This window comes from Ictidomys tridecemlineatus, chromosome 11 (genome assembly GCF_052094955.1).
Source record: "Ictidomys tridecemlineatus isolate mIctTri1 chromosome 11, mIctTri1.hap1, whole genome shotgun sequence".
In the NCBI taxonomy this organism is placed as follows: Eukaryota; Metazoa; Chordata; class Mammalia; order Rodentia; family Sciuridae; genus Ictidomys; species Ictidomys tridecemlineatus.
Genome location: NC_135487.1, coordinates 72,023,005 through 72,038,922, shown reverse-complemented (window position 1 = coordinate 72,038,922; position 15,918 = coordinate 72,023,005). Strand labels below are relative to the sequence as shown.

Genomic DNA, 15,918 nt, shown 5'->3' with positions numbered 1-15,918 from the left:
ATTAACATTCTGTCAGGTCAGTGTAGCCAGAATCCCTCAGTCTTAGGATCTGACTACCCTAGACACAAAGCCTTCTATATCCTTTTATCTAAAGGGATAATCTCCTTCTGTATCTTAGTACCAGTTTTCTCTCTTCTCACTGAGGATCGGCTTCCAAGTTCCCTTTTCCTATTCTCTGAATTGTCTACTCACAAATTTAAACTCATGAAAACTTTTTAGCAATAAGAAGTGATTCAACTTGTTTTAAATTACCACCATTTTGAGCTGTGAAACAAGGGATACCTATATAATATAAAGATTTTAAAGGGTATAAAACTCCTAAGGAAAATAAACAATAAACAGAAACCCTAACTAAAAATCTTATTGATATTATTGAAAATGTTTTCCATTGATACATTAAATAACAGCATATTTTACCCTAAAGTGAGATAAATGATTTGTCAACTAATACATCATTTTAAATTTCACCCTAAAAGTTAACACATTAATGAACTGTACATCAAAGAGAACAAACTTTACTCTATGCAAACTTAAAAATAAGTTTTAAATAATTAAGCCAGTTAAAAACAAATCTTTATTACAAAACAATGCTCCTTTAAATAAAAGGCAGGTGTATTATTTCACTAAGGAATGTGTTACCAGTGCAATACTTAATATATTTAGGATATTTTCCATAACAAATTACCTTTAACACAATTTTTTAATGTTTACTTTTTAGTTGTAGTGGGAAACAATACCTTTATTTTCTTTCTTTCTTTCTTTTTATGTGGTGCTGAGGGCCTCGCACATGCTAGGCGAGCACTTTACCACCGAACCACAACCCCAGCCCCACATTTTCCACAATTTAATCATCCATTTATACTTCAAAATCAACCTACTGAAATTAACAGGGTTGTGAGCAAATTCTTTCTAATAATATTTACATACACTGGAGCCAAGTGCAGTGGCATGCCTGTAATCCCCAAGGAGCTCAGGCAAGAGGATCTTCAGTTCAAAGTCAGCCTTAGCAACTGAGTGAGGCCTTAAGCAACTTAATGAGATTCTATCTCAAAATAAATAATAAAAGAAAAAAGTGGGGTTGAGGGGGTTGGGAATGTGGCTCAGTGGTTAAATGATCCTGGATTCAATCTCTGGTACACCCCCCACCAGAAAACTGTATATTTTATATATCTGTGTATGTGTTATATAAATTATAAAATATATATATATATATATATACGTAGTCTCAAATGAATGAAATAAGATTGTTGCTTTAATAAAAGTTCAAACAGTAAAATTTTGAGGCTCTGGGACTGGAGAGGTTGTTCAGTGGTAGAGAACTTGCCTTGCATGCATGAAGCCCTGGGTTCAAGCCTCAATGCCAGAGGGGGAAAAAATCATTTTTTTTTCCTTTTTGGAGTCTTCAATTCTGGATCAGTTATTTCAGGAATTTCAACTTGAACATTATAATTAGGTTAGAAATAGATTCTTGAATTTAGTATAAGCATGATATGTGGTTTTAGATTCTGATTTTCAAAATGCATATCAGAAAATGACCATTTAATATATTAGGACCTATATGCATATAAACAAACAAACAAATAAATAAATAAAAACATATAGATGCATAGACCATTTCCTGGCAAGAGAAGCAGTTTATTGCCTGTCTCCTTGAATTTGCACAAAACATGTATCTAGTTTTGACCAAGAGAATGCAGCAGAAACTATATATATATATATATATATATATATAAAGATTTTTGAAATCTCACAAATTTGTATGAAGGCCCAAGAAGGGTCTTATTGTATAAATACAACAAAGGTGAAGTGTAATCTTTATTTTCTATAACATAACACTATGAACATGAAAATGAACTGCTACTTATTACAAAAGAACAGGAGCTGTCTCTTAACTATTAATTATCACTGACATCAAATTTGGATATTAAGGAAACACTAAAAATTAAAAGACTTAGGTACTAAGATGCAGTCAGGGACATATAATTCTTTACTTCAGGATAATCAAATCCCATTATCTATTTCTGATTAGACAAATTCTGTGATTATCCCTTAATTTGAGAAGAGGTTACAAATCAGCAAAACAGAATTAAGTTTGAATATTAGGGAAGAAAATTCATTTAAATACAGTCATTTTAAATTTGACAATGATATGGAAAGCTGTATTAAGGTCCAAGCATCAACAATCTACATTTTAAATATCAGTTTGCTTATTAAAGACCAAACAATGTGCTGTATTGTCTTTAACAAGAAGGTTTAAATTTCAATGGTCTTAAATTATCCTGGACCAAACTGATAGGAACCAAAGACTTTTTTTTTTTCAGTACTCTTGTTTCTCAGTTCTTACCAAAATTTTTCTTATGTGCTGCACTGTTATTTACTTTTTGATTTTTCTCTTGCTCTTATTCACTTTCCCCATTATTCTTATTGATGCATTACAGTTGTACATAATGGTGGGATTCGCTGTTACATATTCAAACATGCACACAATATACCAATACAGTTTGGCCAATATCATTCCCCAACTGCACAATTCTTTGACTATGACATAGTTTACATTGTAATCATCAAACATTTAGGGAGGAAATTAGTCATAAAATAACTAAAGCAGAATAATACCCTGTTTCTACCACTGTGTACACACTCATCTGTAGGGAGGGTAGCATTTAAAATTTTACAACCTATCCAGTAAAAATGGGAAAAGAAAATAGTGGACAAACCTGAAAGTATAGCTTCTTTGAAATACCGCAGCACACGGGTGAACTTGCTGATATCATTCACCACCTCCTTGATGTGGTCCTGATCAAAGTGGAGCTGGAACTTACGGACTGGAGCCCCACTTCAGAAGTCGTTACTTGAGTAGAGAGTTGGCCTGATGTCCAAACATGTTTTTCTTAGCCTTTTTCTTTTTGTGAGCAATCATACCCTCACTTGATAATCAGAAAAACTGAAATCCTTAAGGGGGCAAGAAATAAACACAAAAAAGAGAAACACAAATACTACATCAGCCAGGGAAACATATTAGGTCTTCACAAATTGCCCACAGTCCACCTTAGTATTCTATTTTTAATTTGTAAAAACGAATGAATAAAACACTGTTCTATGGAAAATACCTTCCATTTACTAAGTGTCTGTAATCCTGACAATGCCCAATATGCAAACTATCATTCTTTTCATTTCACAAGTGAGGAACCTGAGGTTTAAAGGTTAAAAAATATATCTATGCTCTCAACTGCTAAATGATGAAATTCGAGTTAAATCTAGATCTGTCCTAACTTCCTCTTAATTCCTAAGGTATAGAATATTTTTTAATTGTAAAAGTTGTTCAGAAACATCACTTAGTAGGCCGCATCTTCCCTCTATTACATCACCTTCAAAAATAAAGATGAAATATGGACTCTGAGAAAAGAAATGTGTTTTTAAAATCCTCCTCCATTATTTACTATATGACCTAAGAAGCTGTTAATCATCTCTTTAGTTTGGTATGCTCATTTATAAAATCAGAAGAACATCTTGACAACACCTACCTCGGGGGCTTATTTTACAGAATTAAACGAGCTGATAACATGTAAGTATCCATTAAGCACATTAATGTAGTTTAATTACAGTTATTTTCTCTAGTGATGTATATACATGTACACATACACACTGACATTCTGGGTTATTGTTTCATGAAGAACATTTGACAAACTCTAGATAGGGCAGAAAGGTGGGAAGGGAAGAGAGGGGGTAGGGGGTTAGCAAGGATGGTGGAATGTGGGGGACATCATTATCCAAAGTACATGTATGAAGACACAAATTGGTGTGAACATACTTTATATACAACCAGAGATATAAAAAAATGTGCTGTATATGTGTAATAAGAAAAATAAGAATCATGTGATCATCTCAATAGATGCAGAAAAATCATTTGACAAAATACAGCACTCCTTTATGTTCAAAACACTAGAAATAGATAGGAATAACAGGAACATATCTCAACATCATAAAGGCTATCTATGCTAAACCCCAAGCCAACATCATTCTAAATGGAGAAAAATTGAAGACATTCCCTCTAAAAACTGGAACAAGACAGGAATGCTCTCTTTTACCACTTCTGTTTAACATAGTTCTTGAAACACTGGCCAGAGCAGTGAGACAAAAGAAATTAAAGGGATACACATAGGAAAAGAAGAACTCAAATTGGCACTCTTTGCTGATTCTATACCTGAAAGACCCTAAAAGTTTCACCAGAAAACTTCTAGAACTAGTAAATGAAATCAGCAAAGTAGCAGGATATAAAATCAACACCCATAAATCAAAGGCATTTCTGTACATCAGTACTTCATTTTTTAATACTAAACTTTTACCTCAAAGTAAATGATAGTGAAAAAATCTCTGATGCCTTCTACTTATTTTCATCTAATTGACATTGGCTTTATCCCTCTATGTGTATGTGCGTGTGAGAGAGAGAGAGAGATACAATGTTATATGTATTTTAATCCTCATCCATGGAAGTAAATTGCAGAGAACTGCATCCTCCTCAGTCAAGTAGTACAGGCTCTTTCTGAATTCTTAAAATTCCAGACATTCTCCTGGAACCCCACCACTCTGTATGTGTTTATTTGTCTGAGAATGGATCTCACTATGTTCCCCATCCTGGTCTCAGGGGCTGAAGTGTGTTCAAGCCTGTCCGTTCAAGCCTTATTCCCAGGGCTTCCAGCCCCCATTCCCATCACTCCTCTATTCCTGGAAATAAAAGTGCATGTAGGTCAGACTGGTGCATTCAGGAGCATGTTTTGGTAGATGATGGTCATTCAAAAGCTATTGCAAGTTCTTGATCAAAGAACTGATACAATAATCAATGTGTTCAATGTCTTTGAGGAGGATTTGCTGCCCGATGGTTGCTGTACCATCGCACAAAGAAATCGATTTTCATTTTATCCAGAATATTATTTCATCTTCTTTTCCTCCTCTTCTTTCTCCTCTTCTCCTCCTCCTCCTCCCTCCTCTTCATCCTACACCTTCTCCTCTTCCTCCTCCTTCTTTTTCTTCTTCCTCTTCCTTTTTCTGGTGGTAAATGGTACATGACAAAATTTATTGTATTAATTCTTCAGAGTACAGTCTGGGGACATGAGTGTTTCACACTGTTGTGTGACCACTCCTATTAAACATCTCCAGCACTTTTTCAACAATCCAGACCTAAACTCTCTGCCTTTTAAATAGTGATTCCTAATTCCCATTTTGAATTTGCAGTACTTTTAAACTTCAGTGAGGTTGGATACATAGCTTATCTTATTATGTAATAATGCTGACAGGATTTCCTTATTTTTATGGTTATATAGTTTCCTAGTTTGTATACTTACCACATTTTCTTTGTCCTTTCTTCCATCAATGAACACTGAGACTGATTCCATGCCTTGGCTGCTGTGAATGGTAGAGATGTCCCTTAGGTATACTTACTTCATTTCCTTTAGGACATACACACAGTAGTGGGATTGCTGGATCCAATTTCATGTCTTATATGTAAGTCACAAATCTGTTAGATGATTTTATCACTCTTCTGCCTGTGGATATCCAGTCTTTCCCACATCATTTATTGAAGAGACTAGTTTTTTTTCCCTCGTTTTGTGTTCTAAGTATTGTCCAAGATCAGTAGACTGTTAATGCATGGGTTTATATCTGGGCTCTCTTTTCTGTTCCAAGGGCCTATGTATCAGTTCTGACATTATTGTCTGTATTACTGCTTGGATCATTGTAGCTTTGCAACTTATCTCAAATAGAAAGCATGATGCTTCCAGCTTTGTTCTTCTTGCTCAAGTCAGCCTTCAGTGTCTTTGATGATTTTGTGTGAAGATTAGAATTTTTATTTCTTAAGGAATATCATTGGCATATTTTAGGCATTTAAAAACTATTCTCAGACAATGGTATGTACTTATCTAAATGGTATGTACTTATAGTTTGTTACAAAGACCACTTCTAGGAAGCATGATAGCTGGTTTTTTGTTTTTTGGTTTTTTTTTTTTTAATTTAGGGCCTGAGAAAAGGGAAATGGTTAATCTCCCCCACTTAAGATTCTTCTGGACATAAGTCACAGTTATTACATTTGCTCAAGAAACCAGCTTTATACACCTTTTATAGAAGTAATTTCTAGATTAAATTTAGACAAATGCTGTAATTTACAGAAATGAATCAGCCTGAGCTTAGGTGCCCTTCCTCACCTGGTGTCAACACTCACTTGCCAGCCTTCTTTCCTGCTCCCTGCTCCTCAGTCAAAGCAAATAACTCTATTTTCATTGCAAAGACTCCTGAAACCTACAATCTCTAGTTTTGTTTCCATGGGTCTTTCTACCTGCAGGATATTTATTTCCTCTGCCATCATTCTACCAACTCTTTAACAGTCAACTCATGACTTCCAGGAAGCCTTCACATGTGTTTTTCTCCAACTTTCATAGCTCTGTTCTTTCTTGGTAGACTTGTAATTCCTAATTTTTGTAATTTCAAAATCATTGTAATTTTTAATTTTGCTTCTTGGTTCCACAGGCAGGCTATGTCTTCTAAAGGCTCCTTCAGTCACAGACAGCAACAGAGAAATCCATCCTGCAGACAAAATAAAGCCATCACTGATGGGAAGAAAGCCATTGCAGGTACAGGGGCATGACTCCACTCCCAGGCGGTGGTTGGATTCCTGTAATACCCTCTGACAGGTCTGACAGGAAGAACTTCCCAAAACTGTGAGCTTCCCCTTCTGTGGAATGCATGCTCTGTTGAATGTGGGAAGAACAAGGGGGAGTGGAGGTCCAACCTCAGCCTGATGGGCAGGACCTTTACCATTAGTTTCTAAAACATGCCCTTGATGGTGTGGACCTGTGTGAATTCTGTGATTTCCTGCCCTGCCCTGCCTTTCAGATTTGTCTTGGTCTCTGAGCTCAGGATAGTTGCTGTTTCTTTCTTCCTTCTCTAAATCTTTCCTGTGACAGAGGAGTGGGCCAAGAAGGAGCAATCTGAGAGGGAACAGGAGCTTTCAAGTCAGAAACTACAGGAAGAGCAGCAACAGGTAGAGGCTCAAGAGACGTGTCTCAAGAAAAACCTGGAGCAACTGAAAAAGAAGCTGGAGGAGAGAGAGGAGCTCCTGAAAAACCAGGACGTCATGTTGGAGCACCAGCTGAAGGTGGGTGTTGCCCTGCTCAGTACTGCCTGGTGGTTCCAGGGCCCCAGAATGAATAGGGAAGATTATACTCAGCTCACAGAAGGAAAACCATGAGCATTTGTTGCTTGTGATTCATTAGAAGCCCTGAATAATCACCCCCTACCCCAAACCCACATCATATTTTTTTCTTAATATTCCTTTGAATTTTTTCTCCATATTTCGACTCTGGAGACCGAGGTCATATGACTCGTATAAATCCTTGGAGAATACAAATAGGATTTAAGCTGCTTTTTGAGAGATTTAAAATGGTCTCACAAGTATGTGGGTAAACAGATTTCCCATCAAGCTAAGGTCAATCTGAGCAGCAATGGGTTTGCATTCCCAAGTCCCATGTTATCAAGATACCTATTCTTTATCCAAAACCGTAGGTAGATTCACACCAACTTAAAACTCTTAGAAATTTCTGTAGTTAAAAATCACAAGGAAGTGACAGCTTTTAAACTTGCTGCAATCTGCTCCAGGTTTACATAGCTGCCTGAGCATGCATATTGCATGGGAGGAAATCTCTCAGATTTCACCTAGACATTATATGAGGACAGATTTCTAGATTAACTGATGACTTCTCATCATTGCTATGGTATGGAGACTATGCCACCCCACTGGGACTGAATATCTGTTTGGTCAGACTAGTTGGCTTTTCTTTGGGGAAGAATGTGAAATTGCTGTTTTTAACACTTTGGTTAGCTCAGCGGCAAAACTGTAAACATGGGCGAATATTAGTAAAATTGGAAACTTCTTCCTTACAGTGTCTAGGTCTAGCCCAGATGGTATTTTAATCTTACAATATCTTATAATTCATTTTCTTACAATAATGGAGAAAACATTCTAGGGATATGAGATATTTTACAAAGTTCTGACTAGTTGTGATTCTTAAGAATCCAAATTTTAAAATATTTAAGTCCTTTCCAATGTCTATTTATTTATTTTAGATTCAAAAGGATTTGCTTGAGGAAAGATTTAGGAAGAAATCTGAGGATATGAATGCAACAATTACTCATCTGCAAAGTAGAACTAAAGCTACAGAAAATGATAGTATTTCCTCGATTGCAGGAGCTTTGGATGCATTTGGTGATGAGCTGATTACAATATTGTCTGGTTTGCTAAATTAGTTGTTACATTATAAAAGGATCTCCCTGGTTACAGAGATCATTAGTTCTTCTTTAAGAAATCCATAGATTGTGATGTATGCTTTGGCCTGTTTTGATGAGCATAGTGTTCATTTTCATACATAAAAAGTGCTTTCTAGAAGATATCAGTGCCTAACCTATATTAGATAAACATATTGCATGTACACATTGACAGATGATGTCCATTTTAGGAAATGCACATTTGCAATGTTATACGTATGCAAGAGGTCTTTTGATGCATTGATTTTAATGGCATTAATTTAATTACTACTGAAATGTCTTATATATAAAATTGGTACTATAAATTTTAATATGTGCTGATATTGCAATAGCCATAAAACAAAATATCATGGAATTCTATATAGCCTAATATAGAATGATTTTAAAAAATAATGTGAGTTTAAAACAATGTCTGAAACAGTATATATACTCTGATCACTATTAAAAATGCAATTACATGCAAACTATGTATGTACAAATAAAATATCTTGTGAAAGATTAATGAGAAACTAGTATCATTGGCCCCTTTGGGGAAGGACTTAATGGAATCAGGGGTTGAAGGGACAAGTACCTTTCATTATGTACTTGATTTTTTTAACTTTGTAAAGAAAACTTGTATCTAGTTATTTAGAAATAAATTAGAAACTTTAAACTCTTATAGTAGTAATGATAGCAATGAAAGTGAATTTGACCATTGTATGATGAACTAAGCTCATTATTTCAAGAAATGACATCAGTCAGCTCAATGAAGGATGTAAAACTGATATCTGTGTACTAGAAAGCAAAACATTTGCATCCTAATCCTATTTTCGGTGTGACTGGGATTTTTAATCCCTATATTTGTTTCACAATTGAGGTATAAACTTTTCGGTGACTTTAGAAATGTTAATTAAATTTCTTATCTCTATTTCCTAATTCTGAATTCTTTTTAAGTTGTTAAAAGCACAATGAACACGTGTTAAGAATGTGCATGGGCTGGGTGCAGTGATACACACTTGTAATCATAGCAGCTGGGGAGCCTGAGGCAGGAAGATCGTGAGTTCAAAGCCAGCCTCAACAACTTATTGACGCTGTAAGCAACTTGTTGAGACCCTGTTTCAAAGTAAAAAATAAAAACTGGATGGGATGTGACTCAGTGGTAGAGCACCCCCAGATTCATCCCCCAGTACCCACCCACCCACCTCAAAAGAAGGGAAAAAAAGAATGTGCATGAGTGAGGAATCTTGGCATCCTTGCAAATTTCAGTGGAGCTCTCTATGCTGGTAGGGCAGAAGGGACAGTGACTTGTTCACAACTGGACCTCTTGATGGGGAATGATAGGGCCTGACACATGGAGGCCAGGTGTTGGCCTGTAATGAGCAGAATCCAAGCAGACACAGGTATAGTAATGAGCTGCTGGGCCCGCCCAGGGAGAATTCTGAAGATGGGGAATGGGGTCTCTTATGGTTTGGATATAAGGGGTCTCCCCAAAGCTCCTGTGTTAATGCAGGAATATTCAGAGGTGAAATGATTGGATTATGAGATCTAAAACCCAACCAGTGAAGGATTAATACTTTGTAAGGACTACTATACTGGGTAGTACTGTAGGCAGGTGGATAGTAGCTAGAGGAAGTACATTCACTGGGGACAGGCCTTTGGTTTTTATATTTGTTATTTTTGTCCCTGATGAGTGGATAAATATTTTGAAGACCTTGACTTATTTTGGAGGAGAATAAAGGTGAATAACTTTGAAGTTGATGATTCAAGGATGAATATTGCCAATTATAATTAATTCAAGAACAGGGAAAGTTAAAATTTCCATACAGAGAGATGTAAAAGTTATCTTCATATATTTCAGTAATTCAGACAAAGAATAACAGATCAAAAATATCAGTAAAGTTAGAATACTTTGAAAATCATGATAACAAGTGTGGCCTAATGTAGTAATGTAATACATGGCACCCAACAACAGTAAAGTGCTCATTCTTTATAAGCACACTTGGAACCTTCATATAAAGTTTACATGTATAAACCACAAAGCAGGATTGGTAGTGCCTTTTGTCAGATTCTCTAGAGGCAAAGCCTCAGGAGCAGATTCTTGTCCAAGTGATTTGTTGAGGGTGCCTAAGGGAGACAGGAGAGGGCAGGAAAATAAAAACAAAACAAAACAAAACAAAAAAGATTGTGTCTCAGGTGAAATTACCTTATGCCTGAACCCTTGGGACCCTCTGTAGCCCAAATAGCACCTGAATTAGCCCTTCCTTGAGGCAAAGGAGCTGGACATCTGTACCCACATCAGTCAGTCAGAATCTGAGGGCTATCCAGTAGGGAGAGGCTGGATAAGCTCTTGGCAGAGCAGCTCCCATTTAGTCAAGGGAATTTCTCTGGAGAAAGGGGCAGCTCTGAGCCCCCATCAATGAAACTCCCAGAAGTGGAGTTATGGGTTCAGTGGCTTGGAAAGGGGAATTTGGGTGAGATTCTAGTAAGAGACAGCAGCAGTGAAAATATTAGCAACAAATGCATCATGCCAAGTCCACGCAGGCCACACCTAGCACCACTGGGATTCCTGCATCCTGACAGCCAGTGATCTAGACCCAGAATCTCATCTTAGCATCTGAGATTTCAGACCTCTCCTGATAAAATCAACTGCTGATTGGATTCCCCAGGAAGCAGATCATGAGATTCACATTTGCATTTAAGGTTTTTATTAGGGAGCACTTCTGAGACGAACACTCAGGCAAGGGTATAGAAGAGAAGTTGTGATGCAGACTCAGTAATAGCTTCACCAGCCCCATAGGAAGGCTCTGGAGAGCAGAGAGTCTCCTGGCAGTCAGAAAACATGGAAAAAGAAGAGACTAATTCCCTCGAAGCCTGCCACCTTTCTTCAGACAGTCTGAAGGAAAGGCTCAAAATAGAGTTGATTTTGCTTTTGTTTTTATTTTTAGGAGACAATATGTGTCAGGACCATAGAATATAAGATGAATGGGGAAGAAAATAGAAATGTGAGAGTGGTGAAAATACAATGAGCAGAGGATAAAGACTTTTATGAAATTCAAGAGGAATTCACTGAGACATAGGAAAGGGATTTAGATGGGGAGAAAGCTGGATGATTAAAAGCATGATTCACAAGTGATAATTCTATTTGTAATTTTAAAATGGAGCCATGTGTATTAGTCATGGAGAAAATGAAGCAATCAAATGTTTATCTGTGTAAAAAGAGCCCTAATCTATGAAATTAGCCCATGCAATTATTGAGAGTGGCAAGTCCAAAGTCACCAGGTGAGCCAGCATACTAAAGACCTAGGAGAGCCATTTTTCCACTTCTAGTCTGAATGTGGTCCATGATGGAACCAGAAAGAGTCAATGTTGGGCTGAGGATGTGGCTCAGGCGGTAGCACACTTGCCTGGCATGCGTGCGGCCCGGGTTCGATCCTCAGCAAAACATACAAAGATGTTGTGTCCGCCGAAAACTAAAAAATAAATATTAAAAAAATAATTCTCTCTATATATATCTATCTATCTATCTCTTAAAAAAAGAGTCAATGTTGCAGGAGAAATTCAAAGGCAGGTTGATGGAAAATTCTCTGTTTGTTGAAAAAGTTAGTATTCTCCTTCCACTTAAGATTCACATTCACAAATGGGGAATAGTTTGAATTGTTGGTAGTCTCTTAGTGTAAATGTTAATCTCCTACAGAATGCCCTCACTGAAACACACAGGAAAATGTTTCATCAAACATATGGGTGACTGTGACCCTGCCAACTGAAGACATCAAACTAACCAACACAATGTGAATACAGGGTGTTTCACTTTAGTGGAGGAAAATATTTTTGGAAGGGAAGGAATTGAGAAGTCAGCATATTGGGGTGGTCATGTTGAAGTCACTGCGAATGACAACAAGAGTGCAGCTAAAAAAAAGAAGAAGAAGATAGGTATTGGATACAATCACAATTTTGAGAAAAGAAAAGAATGGGTTTTGCTGAGGTTGTCAATGATAAGGCGTAATGCATGTCAAAACTGATATAGATATTTTAAAAGGCAAAGAGGAAAGATAGTTGGGGTGGAAGAAAGCAAGAGAGAGAGAGAGAGAGAAAGAGAGAGAGAGAGAGAGAGAGAGAGAGAGACCTACATCATGTCTGGTTCTGAAATTATGAATGTTTTCAGAATGTATAGTATCTATTTCGCCTGATCATAAGGGAAGCCATTGAGGGGCCAGCAAGTTTCTATTCCAGCCTGAATATGGAAGATACATTCAAAGAAGAATGTGGGATGTAGGGAAGATTGCTGATGACAAAGTGTGTTTCTAGAAGGACAGAAAAGGCATTCGTAAAGATGGAGAAGTGTAGAAGACCAGCACAGGTGCAGGCAATGTGATGAGCTGAGAGGAGCAAAATCTGTGGAATGACGGAGACTTGGATTCTGTGGTGACAGAGTTGAGCACAAATATGAGACGAGCTGGGAATGGGCCTGGAATTGTCAGATTGTACCATTATTCAAGCCCAAGGTTCCCAGTCTCCCCTCTGTTTAGTGCTTTTCTGACAGCCAGAGCCCATGATGATGGAAAGTCCTGGTCTCTTCTGCTGTGGGGTACAGGCTGAGTGAGCAAGCAGTGACGGTCCTAGTGGCCTTCTCTGTCCTTCTCCCTCAGAGCAAGAAGGAAGTCCAGTCACATAGGTATGGAAAACTCTCGTTCTCCACATTTCTTGAGTTGCAAAGTTCTGAAGAGGTATGAACCAATTTGTTTAAGGATCCCAAGTTAGTTGGGTGGAATAGAACAGCATGATTACAGGCTGCTTTTTTAAAGACTTGTTTCTTGAGGACTGGCCCTACTCAAATTCTCTCAGATTTAGATAAAACTAGATGCCCTGATGTAGTAGAGTGGAAAGGAGGAAATAGTATGTGTCTATAATACTGACAAAGTAGAAGACCCTAAGGGCTCATGTGGATTCTGATTACCACCTGCTAAGGTAGCTGAGGGTGGTGGCAAGATGCCATATGTTGGGAAAAATTATCAGACTTATTTCTAAAATCAAAAGGAAGTGAAAAGCGCAGGGGTTGTACCTCAGAAGTAGTGCCCTTTCCTAGCACACGTGAGGCACTGGGTTCAATGCTCAGCATCACATAAAATAAATTAATTAAATAAAGGTATTGTGTTTATCTACAACCTAAAAAAAAGGAAGTGAACATTAAGACTTTCTTCAGAGCTTTATTAAGAGGCAATGAGTCCCTGGGCCAGCATTGTGGCTCAATGATAGAGCGCTTGCTAGCATGCATGAGGCACTGGGTTCGATCCCCAGCACCACATAATAAAATAAACAAATAAAATAAAGGTATTGTGCCCATCTACAACTAAAAAAAAAAATTAAAAAGGATGCAGTGATTCCCAATGAAACCAGCATGGTGATAGCCTAGAGTTGGAAGAACTGTCCATGACAAACTTTTAAAAGCATGTGTCAGTGATCAAAACACTTCTTGGTGTTCAGAAGCAATACTGGCCTTATTTGAACTGAATTTTAGAACCATTATGCATTTTGGAAAATTAGACTTTATGGTAGATAAATAATTTTATAGTAATAGCAATGAATAATCAAGTCATTGGAAAGAAGATGTGAGTTTAATTGAACATGAAACTAGTGAAACCTTTCATAACAATTATACCAAGTTTTACTCAGAAAACATTATCAAGTCAATATAAGCATTGGGGTGAATGTTTATGCCTCTGGCAGGAAAACAATGTACAGTGCCCACAAAGTACATAAAACATCAAAGAATACAACCATAATTAAACATAATAGAAATTAAATTTGTGCTTTGTCTTATCAAAAAACTTGTGGAAGTACTGAACTGCCTGAATTGAAGAGCGTTGTCTGCAGGTTCATACCACATTTCTCACTTCTATTATCTGTTGTCTGCTCATCTTCCATTTGGCCTCTGCTGGTATTGCACACCTTTCAATCTTTGTTTTAGCATATGAACAAAGTTGGACTAATGTATCTCTACAGTTAAATTTCATTTTTAATCAGGCATAATGAATTTCAGTTGTGCTTCTTTTAGGAAGGGGTGTCTATTTTAGTCAAGTCAGAAGAAAGGAATGTTGGTGTTCTCATGGGCCGAAACTTTGCTCTCAGTGCAGGGGTGTGTGTGTGTGTGTGTGTGTGTGTGTGTGTGTGTGTGTGTGTGGTTTGTTTTTTGGTTTTGGGGTTTGGTTTTGTGTGTGTGTGTGTGTGTGTATGTATGTGTATAGGAAAGTAAGTATTTACATGTGTTTGTCCCAAGTTCATAGGAATGTTATCTGTGCATTTACATTTTGTGTTGATGGGAATGATGTTGATTCCTTTGTTCATGTGGTAGAAAACATACCTCTTGGAATGAAGTCTGATCCATCGTCACTAAACATAGCCTTGACCCAAAACAGTTTCCCTGTGAGATATTATTAAACATATTTTTCCTAACTGTATATTTCTGTGGACTACATAGCTTTTTTAAAAGAGAGAGAGAGAGAGAGAGAGAGAGAATTTTTTAATATTTATTTTTTAGTTTTCGGTGGACACAACATTTTTTTATTTTTTATGTGGTACTGAGGATTGAACTCAGCACCCCGTGCATGCCAGGTGAGCGCACTACCGCTTGAGCACATCCCCAGCCCAACTACATAGCTTTTTAAGGAAAACTCATGTCACTGAGACCAAACGTGCATACACAACTGTACTCAGATCTTTGCTGTACAGATGCTTGGGGTTTACAGATGCATCATTAAACATCCACCAAGATCAAAGCATGGAACATTACTAGAATCCCAGAAGCCTCTCGCTCTGAGTTTATTCACTAGTTTAGTCCGTTTCTGAAATTCATAGAGCATAGCTTCCTGTGCTGCTTTCTAATTGCTCGGTACTATATTTCTGGGAATCCTCTGCCCTCCACGTGGCAGGAGTTGCCTCCTTCATTGCCCTGCATTCTTCAGCCTCCCCAGGATGGACATTTTGGGCTACATAGGGCTTTGTCATGGAGGCTTTTCTGTGCACTGTGGGATGTTTAGCAGCATGCTTGCCCACTAACTGCTTGATGCCAGCAGTACCTGTGTGGTAACCAAATCAGCTATGACCTCAAAACATGTCTCCAGACTTCACCAAACACCCCCTGGCATCAAATGTTTTAAATTGCCTCTCTGTGGAGAAGACAAAGCAACATGATCTAATCCTCAGATTTCTGCTGTATTTTTTTTCTTTTTCTTTTTTTTTGGGGGGTGGGGGGTGGGGGAGGTAATCAGGGATTCAATCCAGGTGTATTTAACCAATAAGCCACATCACCAGCCCTCTCTTTTTATTTTGAGACAGGATCTCTCACTACATTTCTTAGAGCCTTGCTAAATTGCTGCGGCTGGCCTCCACCTTGCAACCCTCCCAAGCTGCTGGTAATCCAGGCATGTGCCACCACATCTGGTACCTGCTGTATTTCTCAGGTCTCTCTTTTTTGTAGCTTAATCAGTACATGATAAAATGTACTCTGTTTCATTAATATTTTTTAATATTTTGTTTTGAAAGCATTCACATGTTTTCAGTTCAAAACATTTTCAAAATTAGAAATTACAATTTTTCTCTCATTTTGATTCAGAATATTCAGTAAACAAT

General features: G+C 37.5%; 1 long non-coding RNA gene across 3 annotated transcripts in view; it reads right to left on the bottom strand.

Annotated features, from left to right (window-relative positions):
* LOC120890825 (uncharacterized) overlaps positions 1 to 15,918 on the bottom strand; it is a 90,701-nt gene that overhangs the window by 16,376 nt on the left and 58,407 nt on the right. For all 3 annotated transcript variants that reach the window (XR_013427888.1, XR_013427887.1, XR_013427889.1), the window contains exons 3-4: positions 6,215 to 6,576; positions 2,718 to 2,952 (exon numbers count right to left, since the gene is read on the bottom strand). This is a non-coding gene — a long non-coding RNA (uncharacterized LOC120890825). The remainder of the gene's footprint in view (positions 1 to 2,717; positions 2,953 to 6,214; positions 6,577 to 15,918) is intronic.